The sequence below is a fragment of the Camelus bactrianus genome, chromosome 10 (assembly GCF_048773025.1).
Source record: "Camelus bactrianus isolate YW-2024 breed Bactrian camel chromosome 10, ASM4877302v1, whole genome shotgun sequence".
Taxonomy (NCBI): domain Eukaryota; kingdom Metazoa; phylum Chordata; class Mammalia; order Artiodactyla; family Camelidae; genus Camelus; species Camelus bactrianus.
In genome coordinates, this window is record NC_133548.1 from 14,864,695 (window position 1) to 14,878,404 (window position 13,710).

At 37.8% G+C, this 13,710-nt stretch overlaps 1 protein-coding gene across 7 annotated transcripts in view; it reads left to right on the top strand.

Moving 5' to 3' along the window:
* Nucleotides 1-3,107: 3,107 nt before the first annotated feature.
* The window catches only part of AMBRA1 (autophagy and beclin 1 regulator 1), a 152,462-nt gene continuing 141,859 nt past the window's right edge, over nt 3,108-13,710 (top strand). For 2 of the 7 annotated variants that reach the window (XR_012509602.1, XR_012509601.1), the window contains exon 1: nt 3,127-3,345. The gene's annotated coding sequence lies outside the window, so the exon portion shown is untranslated. Of the gene's footprint in view, nt 3,346-13,710 lie in introns of all 7 variants that reach the window. The other 5 variants (XM_074372094.1, XM_074372096.1, XM_010964613.3 and 2 more) reach the window with 3 other exon arrangements.

Below are 13,710 nucleotides of genomic sequence, written 5' to 3' on the forward strand. Positions count from 1 at the left end.
CCAAATTCCACGTGATTGACAGTGGCTATGTTTATTCTTAAGGTGACCAACTCTCCTGGTTTGCTCTCAGCTGTCACAGCTTTAGCACTGAAAGTGCTCTGTCCTAGAAAACCATTTAATCCTTAGCAAACTGGGACTGTTGGTCACCCTACTTTAGGGGAAGCATCCTCTTACCTTCAAGGGTGTCACTTCTCCAGGAGAGTCCTATCAGAATACAATAATCAACAATCAACATCGTAAGTTATTGAGTCTTAACCAAGATGTAGATATCAGTGGTACATCCCACAATAATCTTTACTTCTGTCCATCTGGTTTCTTTTCCTCAGAGCTTCCTCTAGTGTGAGGAGATTCCTGTAGGTTTCAGGGTTTCAACCCCTGATCTTTTATGATCTACTGTTCTGTCCAAATAGACTTCCTTAAGAACAAGCAGTTTATTGTCACACTGACATTTAAATCCATACTTGAAACACTTCTCTAATGAAATCTATCTGTAAATATGCAATTCTGCCTGCAGAATAAGCCATCTTTTCCATGGTTTCACAGAGCAGTCTAGCCTCAGCTGCTCAAATATCTCCATCTTCAGATGTTGATTTTAGATTTATATTTGCATATTCTTCAGGTGATTTTCTCAGAAGTCTCCAGATTTGAGAAACCAAAAACTTCTTATAGCCTTGAAATTAGTTTGCCTAGTTTTTCTCACCGAAATCAAAGTTTCAAAATAATGTCATTATATGGGTCAAGTTAGGATGAGGACTGTAGCCCTGGACACTTAAAGTCCACAAGCCTCTCCAAGAAGGAAGCTTCTTTAAAGCATATATTCTAAGAGTAGAAATTCAGCCCTGGGATGACAGCAAAGCAGTCTCTTTGCCTGCTACTCATCTGGCATGAGGAATTTGGCAGAGACTGCTTTAGTTGTTGCCTAGTATCCATTTGCCTCTGACTTTTAGTGGGTACATGACTTCCTAGGATAAAGACAAATTCAGTTAGGTGTGGCTATGTGACTACATTCTGGCCAGTGGAATGTAAATGGAAATGTCCTGTGCTATTTTCAAGATGTGCCCTTATGGCTAGGAGACATGCCTTTCCTCTTTCAGCTTCCTGTTGCTTGGAATGTAGACATGATGGCTAGAGCTTGAGCAGCTGTCTTGGACCCAAGATGAAAACCACTTATTGAAGATGTCAAAGCAACAAGATAGAAGCCTGGTCCCTGATGCTGAACGGCCACACCTTACCCTAGGCTGCACATCTCTGGATTTCTTTTATACGACAGGGAAATAAACCTCTGCTTTGCTTCCTTATTCTTTTTGTTTATGTGCAGTAGATCATAATCATTAGTAAGTTTATAACTGCCTCTTCCAGGAGCAGCAATACCTATTACACAGAAAGTGTTTGGAAGCAACATTCATATTCAAAATGGGGAGCATGGTCAGTATGTTCTCTTAACGGAATATTGTGCAGTTGTTTACAATAACAACTATTAAAGATTTTAATTTACATAATGTAATGATATAATGTAGAACAATAACACTGTTGTATCTCTGCTTAAACTTTAAAAAATTATGTAGAATATTTCCAAGGACTGCATGGGAACATGAACAAATTAAAACTTTGTGTTTTGGAAGCAAATTATTAAAATTTTTTTTTTTAGACTTTTATAAATGTTGCTACAATGTTTACTCATTAAAAAGTCCTCTAAAACCATGAGAGACAACAAAGCCCAGTGTTGTTTCCTTATATTGTGGATCATGGTCTTATCCTGCATTTTATATACATGAGTTGTCCCTTAAATATTTTCATGGATTTAAAGGATATATATATATATATTTAATTATAATAAGTTGTAAATAAAACTGATGTAAGAAAGTGGTCTTTCACTTTGATTATATTATATACTCTTTAAAGGCTGAGACTATCTTGTGTTCTTTTTATATATATATATTTTTTAATTGAAGTAAAGTTGATTTACAATGTTGTATTTGTTTCTGGTGTACAGCATAGTGATTCAGTTATACATACATATATATTCTTTTTTCATATTCCTTTTCATTACAGGTTAATACAAGCCATTGAATATAGTTCCCTGTGATATACAATAGGACTTTGTTGTTTACCTATCCTGTAACAGTAATTTGTATCTGCCAATCCCAAACTCCCAATTTATCCCACACCCTTCTTTACCCTCGTAACCATAAGTTTGTTTTCCATGTCTGTGGTTTTCTTTTTACATCTTTACTCTCCAAGTCTCTTCCCTTCTTAGGAGGAGGTAAGGTAGACTATTATTGCTAACAGTTAATAATCCATATTGTAGTGATCTATGTGATTTATTCAGTTGTACCTGGGGTGAACATATTAATCTATATTTGTGCTGACCATATTAATCTGTCTACTAAGAGATTTCAGAAAGAGGCTATTGTGATGATAAAAACATCAACACACTTTGTTAGGTTCTGAACCCAAAGAGACTTTTGGTCATTGTGTAAGAAACACACTTGTGGTTCTAGGCCTTTGGAATAAAATAAAAGAGAAGAGCAGTCGTGTATTACTTTCTCTTCCTGACTTAAGGTCAGACTTCACAACCCTGAGCTTTCTCAGCTTCTCTTTGCTGTGCTTATGGGAGCTAAATTGGTGCTTTTAATACAGATTATTCACTTTGTTCCTCAGTCTGGATTATCACATTCTCTTTGTGCCTCTGTCATATGTCTGTCTGTCTGTCTGTCTACCTACCTCTCTCTCTCTCTTTTTTTTTTTTTCTTATCTTTCTCTTTTATTCATCTCACTTCCATGAGAAAATTAAGGTCAAATTTGCTCAATGGGGATAAATAGTGTTGGAGGTCCAAAACGTAGTTGCTGAACTATATAGTTAGATAACAAGTGTTTTTATACTGTGACTTGACCTTCAACACTCAAGAAATACTCCAGTTCTCCAAACAACTTAAATAGTCGACAACCGACACAGAAAATGGCAGAAGCCCAGCCTACTTTACTCCAAGGATTATGATCTGGGTTTGTTTATTTCTGCCTTGGACAGGAGTCGGACCTTAAGTTGGAGCGAAGCTATTTTTCGGCGCTCGACTGTAGTTCCTTGAACGATTGCTTGGGCGCTCCTCCTTTGATGTCTGGGGCGTTCGTGTATTCGGTGATCTTTTGCGCCGTCTTCTTGGTTGATGTCTCCCGAGCGGCGGCTGCGCCGGGTCGAAGGCTGACTTATCCGCGGGGCCCCGCTCTCAGGCTTCTTTCTCCCGCTGGTTGGTAGAGCGGACCCCTTGCTTCCTTCCTGCTTCTTCTTTTGGTGTGTGGCTCAGTCCACCCTCTGAGCTGCAAACCGAGCCCCCGCCCGCCTTGCAGGTAGGCCCGGGAGGAGCCTGGGAGGCCCGGCCCGGCATCCTTCCGCCGCCGGGTTGAGAAGACCTTGGCGCCGGCGGGTGGGCGGGCGGGTCAGCCGCCCAGACACCGCCAGAGGTGGAGCAGTCCGGCTGCGTTCGGGGGCGCGGTCGGAGAGGCGGCGGGGAAGTAAGGGAGAAGCCGGAAGGAGGGAGGGATGTCCAGTGTGGTTTGGTAGGGAGAGGGTTGTTGGGTCTGGGGCGGGTGTCGGCACCCTCAGTGTGTGGGGAAAATCGCTTTCCAGGAACGGCTTGAGCTTTGCGCGCTTTGACCCTCCTCCCTTCCTCCTCCCTACCCTCAAAGGCTCCAGTTGGCTTGACTCAATTGCACTGGGGACTCCCTCTGAGTTCGGCCTTTGAAGGGACCCTTGAATAGGTCGGGGCAGGTGGAACAGGGCCCTCTGGCTCCTCTGAGCGAAGTGTCATGTTCTCATCTTTTTTGGTTGGGGAAACTGAGGCTGATCTGGGACTTGACTTTTTCCCATATTCCAGACAGATCTTTAAATGCACCGTAAGTCATTTTTTGTCGTTTACCAGTTCACTTTTTTTTCATTTTACCATATTATGCACATAGTGATTTGTCGTTTGATTGTCTGTGTTCCCTTCTTCCTGGGAATATAGATTTTGTCACTAGAGACTTAATAATAAGTAAAGGGAACCGCGCTATCTTTTGGCTGTTTCGCTTTTCAAAGTCCGTTATCATTTTAGCTAGAGTAACAATGACAGTTTCTTTCTGTTTCTTGATAGAAAATTTTGTTTGCTGTCTGATTTGCTTTTTGTTTGACACTTATTTCTCCTCCTGCTCCTCAGCCTGTTTCTCAGTGGAAATCTTTCAACTGCAGTGTTAAATGGTTAATGTTGTACAGAGGATGGTCAAGATTTTGAAGTCAGATATTTGTCCTGAGAGAGTGCTTTCTAGGAAGAACCCAGATGAAACCCAAGGGCCAGTTTTGTTGTATTTGATTAGTGGCTTAGTTACTGCATATTACTAGAGTTTAAAAGGCTGTATGTAGAAATTATTCAAATATTGAGCTATTTAAGTTGATAGCATTCTAGGAACTCTTATGTTTTTCTTTTCTCTCCCAGCTTGGAAACTTTGGGGACTAAATGTTCTTACTCATTTTATTTTTATTGGATTCAGTGTCATGATTCTAATTTGTGTAATTTTTTGTTGAAAAAAATAATCAACCTGCAGGTCATTGTAAGTTGAATAAGTATTTCCATAGTATATATGTAGAATCAGTAATAGGAAATGGATTTTCTTAAGGGAGAAGAGACCAAATTCATAGTCCTTCAATGGAAACTCTACAAGTCTACGTTCTTTAACAAATTCAGAATTCCCATGTGGGTTTTGGAAAGATTATTGTTTTGTTGTTGTTGTTGTTACTAGTATTATTAGGTCAGCAAGGTTTAAATGAAATGATTATGAGTGATTTCCTAGTTAGTGGGACCTCAGGGCTCCCAGAAAGGGATTAATGAAGAGCCACCAGACTATCTTTATGGAGAATCTAGATTGGGAAGTTAGGCTAAGAATGTGTGTTCACTGAAAACATTTTTATGGTGGAAGAGAATTTATGTCAGAGGAAAGAATTTAGAAAAGGAAGGGACATGACCTCCTGGGGATTGGTAGGTTCTGCATAGAATTTAAAATTAGTGTAGTATCTCAGTGGCTTCTAATGAATGCTGAATAATACATGGAGTTTGCTGTGAGTGTCAGCAAGAAATGTTAGGAACATTTTGTCACATTTCCATAGGAAGTAATTAGCAAAGGTTAAGCTGAATTGAGGAGGACAAGAAATTTGGTTGTGGTGAGGAGGGGTAGAGCTTCTTATCAGATTCTTCCCTGCTTTGTGATAGAAATTCACTCAACTTTTACCTTTCTTGGTTAAATCTTGTGTTCTGTCAGTGTCAGATCAAGCTCTATTCTGGCATTTCGTTTCAGAATTTACAAATAATGTGACTGAATTATTCTGTCTTCTCTTTTAGTAAGAAAGTTCTTGACGATTATTGAAGATGTTAACATCTTTGCTTTCTTGAACTTGTCCTGGAAGGAGTTGTGTATACCACTTGAAAAAGATTAATTATGCACATCACTTGAAAACAGTTGGTAACTTTTATTAACAGTAATAACCTAGTTTTATACTGTATAATTTTTTGAACATATTTTCAACTTGTGTTAGGATACTTATTAAACTTTGATTCTTTTGATCGTGCTCCTTTATGCTGCTTACTAATAGTGAATCCAAAACAAACATTTTTGGTCTTCAAAGATCTTCATGAACGTTGGCAGTTGATGTTGACAATTTATCTCTCTCTTCCCATTTATCACACTCTTAAAGGAATTGGAGAAAAAGTTTTGTTCTTAGCACACTGAGGTCTCTTTTTTTAAGAGATGTCTCAGTCTTGGATAGAGTTATTTTGGAATGGGATGCAAATCTTTTTGCCCAGTGGTTTGGTTTACCAAGGGAAAAAAAACCCTTAAGTTCCTTTAATCATAGTCATTCTCGTTTCTTTCTCCGATTGTTCCTCATAAACTCAGAACTTTCTGTTTCTTCTCATAATTTTGTTTGTACAGAAGTGCTGTGGTACAGCCTGTCCTACTGTTTGGGGGTAGTTTATATTTTATATTTTCCAACTTTCTCCCCTCTTAGTTAATTAGATCTCTTTTCTCCCCTTTTCTCAAAGCTAAAATTTGTTACTGATAGATTAAAATTTTGTGATCGGTTGTTGTCAGAAAATATTTGTGTGCTCAGTAGTATGTGGCAGTCTGCCAAAGTGATGCGGTAAGAAGAAAACAGATTAAGGAATCAGGAAACCTGGGTTTAAGTTCTAGGTTTACCAGCTTACTAGCTAAGAAATCTTGTACAAACTGTTTAAGGAGGCCATAGCGAAGATTACTGACCTTTATTGAGCATTTACTGTGTCATGTTCCTTGCAGGTATAATCTCCCTTAATACTTGTAACAGTCCTTTAAGGTAGGTATTAATTCCCTCATGGATACTGAACTCAAAGAGTAAATAATTTGACCAAGATAACACAGCAAGTATGTAGCAGAGCTGGGATACAAATCCAAGGCTTTGCTTTTATGTGTCTGTATTTAAAGAATGGGAAAGATAATACTTTCATTGAGAAAAACAATATGAAGCTGCTTTGAAAAGATGAAGTGCTCTTCAAATGTGAACTTCTATGCAACCTTATAGCAGCAGTGAACACATGTCATCTGAGTTCTTGGACAGCTTGCTTCTTTGAAGGCAGCATTGTACCTGATAGTCATGGACGGTAGAGGTGACAAACATTAAACAAGCATTGGAGAAGCTTCATAACATGTTTGTGGAAAGGAGTATGTCCTTAGAAGTGCTAGAGAAAGAAGTTTTAGATGCTGCAAGTTTAGGTAGGGGGAATCAAAGGATATTTACTCCCTGTCTTCCAAAGATTGAAGTTTAGGCTGTGCTATTAAAGAAACAAACAAGGACTGAGAGAGAGAGATGGAGTGAGGAAGGCACTGGGCGTTCACGGGCATTGGGGTTTTCAGTCTTGGCATCTTAACCCCCATAAAAAGTTGCAGTCGCAACATACCATAATTCAGTAAATGAAAATTCCCCGGTTGCCATCACAGTGGAAGTCTTCATTTAAGATGCTACATGTAATATTTGTCTGTAACTTAATATATGATGACACTGGATTTGGCATAGTAAAGGATAACTATGACTTAATAAGTATCCAGCATGCCTGACTAACAAGTTTAATTTTTTACTTCTAATGTGTTAATGACTTTTCATTTATTAATTTTTTCCAAAATAACTGTTTCTTGGAAGTTGAGTTCAGTGAATTTGAATACTAGATACATGCCTTCAGGTGTTGGTAGCAGGGAATAAGCTGAAGTATTTCGCTTTATATAAAGGGAGAGACTTAGGAACATTGTCGTGAAATTGAGAGAAGGAAGATGTAGGTTGCTGCTGAGTGTGTATATGATAATACCTACAACTACAGTCTTTTTTTTTTTAAGGGGTAGGGCGGTAGTTAGGTTTACTTATTTATTTATTCATTAATGGAGGTACTGGGGACTGAACCCAGGACCTTGTGCATGGTAAGCATGTGTTCTACCACTTCAGCTATATGCTTCCCAGTACCTACAGTTTTGTTTGGTACCTTTCTTGCAAGAAATTAAAAGTATTTTGCAAACATTTTTTTACTGCTACTTACTGGAATCAGATTTCTGTCTGTAGAATTAACTGAGGCAAATTTCACATTTCATGATTCCATCATTTGTTTATTTCTGCTTCCCAGAATAGAACATATATTCTTTTTTCCCCATGAACCAGAATTACTTTGTCTTAGGTATATATGCCTATGATACAATGAAACATCTGAAATTTTGCCGAGTTGGAGAAGATTAATATGCATGTTTGATTTGGGGAGAGAATTGGAGTATTTCAGCCTAGCTGACCTGTGCAAACAGGGCAGAAAAATAGTCTTCCAAGCTCTTGAATAATAGCATAGTGGTCCTGACTCTGGAGTCAGGCAGTCTGGGCCTAAATCAAAGCACCAATACTTACTAGCTCTGCGACTTGGGCAGTTACTTAACGTCTCTGTATCTCTCCTCATCTGCAGAATATCATATGGTTGTAAGAATCAAATGAGTTAACATATGTAAAGCATTTAGAACAGCACATAGCACTATATATGCCAGCTATTATCATTTTTAATATAACAAGGTGGAGATTATTTGTTCTTCAAAAGGAGAACAAATAATAGTGATGCTTAGATTGAAGTTTAGGGTCTTTTGAGAAAACTTGAATACAAAATGGGAAGTTAAAGCAACGTATTTGTCCCTCCTTCCCTTTGGTGTCCTTTAAATTAAAGTAAGAGGATGAATCTTTACTGGGAAAGAGAAAACTCTGAAAGCAACAATATCTGAAAGAATTCAGGTATAAGATGGCAAAATTTTGAAGATTTTTTAATATATGTAGCAAAAGTCTAGAGCTATTTTAGGAAGACAAGAACGTTTCTTTGCAAACAGGTAGAAAATATTAGTATTTGAATTTTACCATCTTTTTGAACTGTGATTCATGCTTGAAGGATTTTGAAGAAAGTGATTAAAGTTGTGGAAAAGAACAATATTTACGGAAAAGTCAAAGCCACCAAATTACCTTGGGTAAACTTCTGGAAGAGAATATATTTTTTTTGCATAGCGGTAAAAACAGCATCCAGTGGTGTTAGTGTTTCAATACTCTTACCCTTTTATGCCATTATAAACTATGGGTTTCTTCAGTCTTTGCCGTAACTATCTGTTTATGTTTTTATCTCCAGCTCTCTATGATGTTCTTGGTCTGTCATTTAAAAAAAACCTTTTTAATGATTATAGTGGTGTCTGTTTTTCTCAGTCTTTCATTCAGCAAATGTTTATTGAATGTCTACCTCTGTGGTAGGTGGTGAGGATACCATAATAAGAACTGATCAGAACCAGTGCTCACTGAAGTGCTTTTGAAGTGCCAGATACTGTACTAAGTGCTTTGTGTCATTGTTTTTTTTTTTTTCATTCTTGTAACAACCTTATCGTGTAGGCACTTTTGTTCTCCCCATTTTATAGATGTGGAAATGGTGGCGCAGAGAGGTTAAGCAGTTTGTCCAAAGTCATAGAGCTAGTAAGTGGCAGAACCAGGATTTGAATCCCAGCAGCCTGGCTCCCTAGTCCCCTGCTTATTTATTTATTTATTTATTTAGGTAGAGGTACTGAGGATTGAACCCAGGACTTCCTGCATGCTAAGCAAGCATGTGCTCTACCACTGAGCTATACCCACCCCCATAGTGTCCTGCTCTTAATCCCTAAATTATACTGATTCTAAACTACTTTAAACAACTCTAAACTACTGCCACTCTAGTAAGACTAGAATGAAAAAAAAAAATAGATATAGTCCATGCCCTTATAGAGATTGTAGTCCAGAGAAGATGGAGGCCGTAAACAAAAAATACAGCAATAAATGTATAATTACAAAGCCCTATGATGGAAAGGTAAAAAGAGATTATAGTAGTGGGATGTGAATTATATTGGAGCTTTGGAGGAGGTTTCTCTGAATAAGTGATATTTAAGCAGAGACTAGAAGGATGAAAAGGGAGAAGGTAAGGGAATACTATGTGTGAAAGCCTTGGGGTGGGAAAGGACTTGGCACATTTGAGAAACCAAGAGAAGATTGGTGTGGCTTGAATACAGGGAGCAGTTGGGGAGGATGGGGAGGGGCATAGGATGAGGATAGAGACTTTGGCAGGACTGTGTCAAGGATTTTGGATTTCTTCCCTAAGTATAATTGGAAGCCTTTGAAGGTTTTAAGAATGAGTGTTGTGACCTAATATATGATTTTTAAAAATTACCCTGGCTACATTGTGGATATTTTTGGAAATTTGTTGGGGAAGAAATTGGAAATTGTGGAAAACTTGGAAAGAGAAGTGGGTGAAGTCTAATAGTGTTTTATAGTGGTCCAGGCAGAAGATGATGATGATTCGGATTAGGCTTTAGGTAGAGGAGATGGAGGGAAGTAGATCCAGTAGATATTTTAAAATTAGGACAGGAAAGACTTAATGATGGATTAAATATATGGGAAAAGAGTGGTATCAAGTATGATTCCCAGATTTCTGGCATGAGCATCTGGATGGATGAAGTTGTGATTTCTGAGTTGGAAACACTGGAAGAGGGTCAATTTTTGACTAGAGTTAGGGAGTGGAATGAAGGCCTCAATTTTACTCATACTAAGTGTGAGATGTCTGTGAAATAACACAAGTGGAGACATGAAGTGAGCAGTCTTTGAGTTAATAACGTTGGAAATAAATCTGGATGCCCCTGGCATAAGGGTGATATTTACAGCCAAGGAAAATGGATGAGATTACCCAGAGGAAAATGTATAGACTAGGAATAGAGGAGTGCTCAGGACCAAGCTCCAAGGAATTTGAGAGAAAATCTCAGAAACAGAGAGGAGCATGTTCCAAGAAGACAGTAATCACCTGTATTTTGTTGGACTTTTCTACACAAAGATCATTGGTGAACATAGCAAGAACAGCGTTAGAGGAATGTAGGGCCAGAATCTAGACTGAAGTGGGTTTAAAACTTGGAAAGGGAGGAAATGGAGATGATCTCTGTATTCTGATTATTAGCATGTCTGTCTCCCCCTAAGAAGTAAGAGTTTAAGAAGTAATATCATAAAGTCCGTGAGGATAGCAACAGTATCTTTTCATTTTGCTGTTCTTGGCTACTTAGCCTTGGTATCTTGCCAGGAGGTGATATTAAAGCAGGAAGAAGTGAGGGAATGAGGATATTTGCAAGATGGTGAGATAACGGTTCTCATGGTCTTTATATGTGGCCTCTGACTTTAAGGGTTTATGTTCTTTTCAGCTTTGCTATCATTAGCCTTTCTATTTTCACCTCCCTACCTAATGGGTCTTTTCTATTTTGATATTATTGGCTTTTAAGGTTCATTCCTTACTTTAAAATTTTTCTTACTGCTTTCCTGTGGTCATTGTTGCTGTAGTTAATTAGCTGATGTGCTTGGCTATTTACTTTATCTCTTTTCATTCACCTATTTATTTGCTCTTATTTCCACATAGGATACTATATAATTGTGACTCTAGATTTTATTTTGGTTTCTATTTTGTTTCTCATTTACATATTGTTTGCTTAAAGTCTAACTGGCTATGCTGAGGTAATATTAAACATTTTGGATACCATTCTATCTAGAATTTTATATGCTGACTTTCCTGGGAAAGGCTAAACATTTTATGATAATTGTCCCCATTAGTTCTCCTAGCATTTTTTTTTTATTTTTAAATAATTTATTGAGGTAACATTCACATCATACAAAATTAACCATTTTAAAGTGAATGATTTAGTGGCATTTAGTACATTCACAATGTTGTGCAGCCACTTCCTCTGTCTAGTTGCAGAACATTACCATCACTCCGAAGTAAAACCTTTTCCAGTTGAGCAGTTTCTTTTCATTTCCCCCCTTCCACCAGACCCTGGAAACCAGCAATCTGCATTCTGTCTCTATGGATTGATCTATTCTAGATATTTCATATAAATGGAATCATCCAATATGTAACCTTTTGTGTATGTATATACCATAATTTATCCATTCATTTGAACTGTTTCCACTTTTTGGATATCATGAACAGTGCTACTATAAATATGCATGTGCATGTACTTGTTTTCAGTTGTTTTGGGTATGTACCTAGGAGTGGAATTGCAGAGCCCTATGGTAATGTAGTTGTTAAGAATCTTTCTAAACTATAGGGATCAAAGCCAACATCAGCAGTTTATATAGTGTGTGATGTGAGAGCTGTCGGCTGGGCTTAGATTGGGATTGAGAATCTCTTTCCTGTATGTTTAACTTTTTGAGGAATTGAGTTCTTCTAACATACTGGTTTTGTTACTTGTATTTTACTGAAGGGATAATTGAAGTACAGCATCTGCATAATTTTAACTTCCTATCACCTTCAGAGCAAGTCAGTGATGGAGCTGAGAATTTAAGACTCTTAATCATCTTGTCTTGGTGACCCATTTAAGGCCATGTTGCATTTACAGGAAGCTGTTTGAAATGGGCTTTCTATATTTTATAATCTCTTGAAGGGATATTGTTGAGGTGGTGTTAAGCAGATGTTCTCTTTCCATAGTGGACAAGACAAGAAGGAATGTATTTTAATTGCAACAGAAAGTATATAGATTACAGATTAGAAAGAACTTCCTGACTACAGGATACTGGAATGTTACTGAGGAAGACTGTGAAATGTCTTTCCTAAAGACTTTATAATTCTCTTTCTGGGATGACTTAGGTGTGGGCTTGTTAAGAAATGAGGAAGATGACAAACGTAACTTGCTGAAGTACCTGGTAACCCTCGGAAATAGCTGAAGGTTAGTTGAACAGTATCCCTGGCATTTTAATGAGTATATTTTCATTTTCCTTATGAAGAAATAATCATTAGAGAGTAGGTGAATTGCTCAGGGTCTCCTGGTAAAATAGAAGATTAGCACTCTGAATCTTCCTGGCTCCCATGTCGAATGCTTAAGGATGTGTTCTTTATCATCACTGAGTCTTTTCACGACTGTATGATATATTATTGTTATGACTCTTCGTAAGCTGTAGGGATCAAAGCCAACACCTGCAGCTTCCGTAGAGTATGTGATTTGAGAGTTGGCTGTGCTTAGATTGGGACTGAGAACCTCTTTCCTTTAAAAATGTATTTGGTCTCCTGTTTTACATGTAGAAGAGGGAACACATTATCTATAACAGACTAAGATAATAGATTCTTTTTGCATTTCTTTTTTTTTTTTAATTGAAGTATAGTTGGATCACAATGTTGTGTTAGTTTCTGGTGTATAGCCTGGTGTTTAACAAATTCTTAATGACTAGTTTAGGAATGGCCAGTTTAAAATTGCTTAGGTGAAGGTCCACATGATATCAACATATTTTTGGCTTGTGGTGCCTGGAGAAATAGAAGCCCAGAAGAGGAGCAAATGAACATTAGATTCTGTAGTAAAACATGAACATAAAAATACTCATTAAATGCAGTATTAAGTTGCCAATTTAAGTGCTTAGCTCAGGAAATGCCAAATTTAAGGTACTCAGAACAACATTAACTCATTCACCTGACACTTACAGTCTACATTAAGTTACCTCATAAGGGCTCTCAGGTCTATTATCAAAATTATGTTTTGAGATCCATGGGTCATTGACTGACTGGGCTAAGCTGGGAGGAGGCATTGTATTGGTACCTTTAATGAAGGGTTTGTTAGGTTTGTTTATTTAAGTTGAGCTATGGGAGCATTTTCTTGTTTACTTCTCTGCTACTGAAAATACCATCAAATATATTTTATTGAGCTTTCTTGAATTGGTGACAACTGTTAACACTGTGGGATAAAAGGGAGGGGAGCCAACTTTTGCATACTTACCATGTGCTGGGGAATTTATATTTGTTCTTCCATGTAATATTTGTAAGAAACCTGTAAAGTGGATGGTGGTATCTCTGTTGTAAAGGACAAGAAAAAGTGATGCCTCCTGAGGGATCTCAGGTCTCTTATCAAAATTGTGCTTTGAGGTTCATTGGTCCTCATATGGACCGTGAATGACAAAGCTGAGATGGAGAAGGCAGTCTTCTTTCTGTATTAAGCCAGTGTTTTTCAAGCTGTGATTTTTGGAGGTGCCTAAGGGGTGGCTATGAGAGTAAGAAAGAGCTTTGGTTCTCCCTTTCTGCTTAAACCAGAGCAGCTCAACTTTGATCTGTTTTATATTTTAGTGTTTACACAGAAGATTTCATTTGGAAAAAGGGGTTTGCTTCTTAAAAA